Source organism: Punica granatum, chromosome 4 (genome assembly GCF_007655135.1).
Source record: "Punica granatum isolate Tunisia-2019 chromosome 4, ASM765513v2, whole genome shotgun sequence".
In the NCBI taxonomy this organism is placed as follows: Eukaryota; Viridiplantae; Streptophyta; class Magnoliopsida; order Myrtales; family Lythraceae; genus Punica; species Punica granatum.
Window position 1 is genome coordinate 428,845 of NC_045130.1, and position 4,016 is coordinate 432,860.

Here is a 4,016-nt window from a genome sequence, read left to right on the forward strand (position 1 = left end):
TGCAATTCATGTTAAATTATTATTAATTTTATAGAAATTATAAGAAGTCGGTGCTTAATTATGTGTAATTTGATATTGTAGGTCTTTGAGGACTTAGATGGAATTACGAGCAATATTGAGGAGTTTTGCGCAATTTGGAGCCAGCATATATCTTTCGGAAATCTTTTTTTTGTTGTGGATATAAATACTCCTCATAACAAGATTAGGAAACCCTAGGGGGGGAGCCATCTTTCACCATTCTTTTAACCTAGAGAGTTTTTGGAGAGGGTCTTGTCTGGAGCCGTCACCTGGATCAATTGATTTGAAGCGAAGAATTGTGGAAGAGATAATTCCTTAAAGGAATTGTTGGGTTTTTGTTTTAGGATTCAATATCTTGAGTTTACTGCTGAATATGAATTCTATTGCAATGACTCCTTGGAATTATAATTGTGTTTTCAATTCCATGATATTCTAAGCTTCTTTGTGGGAATATGATGAAACCCTAGGTAGCTAATATGATGATTGTCGCCATGTTATAGGATTAATAGATGTGTTGATGATTCATGATTGCAATTCCTATAATTTCAATTTTAATTCTTAATTGGTTATAATTGTTAGAAACACTATTGATACGGGAGTTGATATAGTGTTTGTTAGGAATTCTTGATTAGACTAATTAGTTAAATGCGATAGCTGCGTTAATTAGTTTAATTAGAGATTATCCAGGGATTAATGCAATGTTTCTAGTTAGTTATTCGCTAAGACATTAGGGATAATTAATTTAGGGCATTAGACAATCATAGCACTGGAAGGTGTATGATTATAATTTAGAGTCCACTATTAATTAGAGATGCGGGAGCTGATTGATTAATTAGAGGTTTAAGACTTTAATTTTAAAGGCTTGATAAACTCACTTGAATAATCACATAGCTATCAGTCTATATAACATGATGGCAATCTGATTAGTGAAACTAGGGTGGATTCTGTTTTTCCCACTTTCAATTGATATATTTTCGTACAATTCTCTTTTTGCTCTTTGTGACGATTTAGGTTGATTAGTAGTTAATTAGTTAATTCTCTTAATTTGATTGCTTAGATAATAATAGAATCTAATATAGGTTTAGTACTTAATTAATCCTTGTGGGATCGACACTCTATTCATCACTATATTACTTGATCTGACCCAGTACACTTGCTGGTAGAATTTGAGCTTATTTTTATATATATTTGCAAAGGGATCAAGTTTTTGGCGCCGTTGCCGGGGATTAACTTAATATTAGACCACCTTTAGTTCTATTGTTAATTTAGGCGCACTTTACTGTGTGTTTATTTCTTGTTCTCTTTGCAGGTATTCTATGCGCAGGAGTAGAAGTGCTGAACTTCTACCATTAGATCCTGAGATAGAGCGCACCTTGCATCGGTTGAGAAGAGAGAACAGAAGAAGGGAAGAATTGCAGGTAGTTGAGATGGCAGATGATGACATCAACCGCCAAATACAGGGTGCTGCCAGAGCACTTCGAGACTATGCAGTACCTACTATTATGGGTTCTGCGATCAGAAGGCCCACTATTCCAGCTAATAACTTTGAACTGAAGCCAGCACTCATCCAGATGGTTCAATCAAATCAGTTTGGAGGATATCCCAACGAGAGTCCTGATGAGCATATTGCAGGATTCCTCCAATACTGTAACACGGTAAAGATGAATAATGTCACTGATGATGTTATTAGATTACAGCTTTTTCCTTTCTCGCTTAGGGATAAAGCGAGAGCCTGGTTCAATTCACTGCCACAAGAGTCCATCACCACCTGGGCCGACCTTTCATCTAAGTTTCTCAGGAGATTTTTCCCACCAGCTAGGACTGCAAGATTGAGGAACGAAATCACTAACTTCACCAAGTTCAATGGTGAATCACTTTATGAGGCATGGGAGAGATTCAAGGAGGCAATCAGAAAGTGCCCACATCACGGATTGCCAGATAATCTCCTAATTGAGGTCTTCTATCTTAGCCTGGATGATACATTGAGGTCTCTAGTAGATGCTGCAGCAGGAGGCGCACTGATGGGTAAGAATTATGATGAAGCAAGTGCTTTGATAGAAGAGATGGCCTCCAGTGCACATAATTGGCAGAATGAAAGAAGTAAATCAAGAGTGACATCAGTCAATGACATGGACACTATTGCTAATTTGACAACCCAGATTTCAGCTCTCACTACCCAGGTAAGTAAACTCACCTCAGCACATTCTTTTAATACTAATCAGGTTGCTTTTTGTGAGTTGTGTTCAGGACCACATTCGACTCTTGAATGCATGTCTGGAAATCCCTCGGCTTCACCCAATGGAGAGCAAGTGAACTTTGTCAACAACTTCCAACGGAGTAATCAAGGGCCTTATTCGAACACTTACAATCCCGGGTGGCGTAATCATCCTAATTTCTCATGGAGGAATGAGAATAATGCACTTAAACCGCCACCTGGATTCCAAAAGCAAGGCCCTACTCAGAATGCTCCACCTCAGCAAAGTCAGTCGAGAATGGAAGAGCTCATGTTGAGCTATATGCAAAAGACTGACACCATGCTACAGAATCAACAAGCCACTATTCGAAACCTAGAGGGTCAGATTAGTCAGATTTCTCAGCAATTGAGTAATAGACCATCAGGGTCTTTACCCAGCAACACTGAAGAGAACCCCAAGGGTGTCAATGCTATAATGCTGAGGAGTGGCAAGGAATTGGAAATAGTCAATAGAAAAGCTCAAACTCAGGAGGAGAGTCCGGAGAAAGACAAAGGTAAGCAAAAGGTGGAGGAACCAAGGCAGAAGTCACTAGGGGTGAAACCGTATGTTCCTCCTGTCCCTTTTCCAGGAAGATTGAAGCAACAACAGTTGGACGCCCAATTTGCTAAATTCCTAGATGTTTTTAAAAAGCTGCAAATCAACATTCCATTTGCAGAAGCACTCCAGCAGATGCCTTCATATGCTAGATTCATGAAGGATCTGCTCACTAAAAAGAGGAAGTTTGATGGGAGTGAGCCTGTGATGCTTACAGGAGAGTGTTCTATGATTCTCCAAAAGGACTTGCCTAACTTACCACGCAAACAAAGAGATCAGGGGAGTTTCACTGTTCCTTGTACTATAGGGAATTTTCATTTTGAGAACGTTCTTATTGATTCAGGTGCAAGTATAAATTTAATGCCTCTGTCTATTTTCAGGAAACTTGGACTTGGAGAATGCAAGAAAACTCATATTACCTTGCAACTTGCTGACAGGAGTATCAAATATCCAAAGGGTATTGTTGAGAATGTCCTGGTGAAGGTAGACAAATTCATATTTCCAGTCGACTTCATAGTCTTGGAGATGGAGGAGGACAGAGAGGTGCCCATGATCCTTGGCAGACCGTTCCTTGCGACAGGTAAAGCATTAATAGATGTGGAACAAGGTAAGCTCACTTTAAGAGTTATGAATGAACAAATAACTTTTAATGTTTATGACGCCATAAAGAAATTTGATGATGGCAAATCATGTTACACCATTGATATTATTGATGAGCTTATCTCTGAGTCTGTGGAGGAGAAAGCAGGTGTGGATACAATGGAATCAGTCCTTAGGGATCTGGACGATTGGAGTGATGATGATGAGCATGAGGAAGAATCTGTGGAGAAGGTATCAGAAATCAAGGCTCGCTACTATGAGGAGCTGGGCACTAGTGCGACAAAACCAGTATCATCTTTGACACAGTCCCCGGTGCTAGAACTTAAACCATTGCCTAGCCATTTAAAATATGCCTATCTTGGAATAGATGATACTTTGCCAATAATTATCTCTTCTTCCTTGACAGGTGATCAGGAGCAACAGCTCCTAAGCGTGCTGAGAGAGCACAAGGAGGCAATAGGATGGACTATTGCAGATATCAAAGGGATCAGCCCTTTGATTTGCACTCACAGGATAATGTTGGAAGCTGAGTGCAAACCCATAGTGCAACCACAAAGGCGACTTAACCCAACTCTCAAAGAGGTAGTGAAGAAAGAAGTGCTTAAACTG

The 4,016-nt window shown here is 39.6% G+C and overlaps 1 non-coding gene across 1 annotated transcript; it reads right to left on the reverse strand.

The window, feature by feature from the left end:
• Nucleotides 1–1,844: 1,844 nt before the first annotated feature.
• On the reverse strand, nt 1,845–1,951 carry LOC116206479. Its single transcript, XR_004156709.1, has one exon. It is a non-coding gene; the product is annotated as a small nucleolar RNA R71 (small nucleolar RNA).
• Between the last annotated feature and the right edge of the window lie 2,065 nt (nt 1,952–4,016).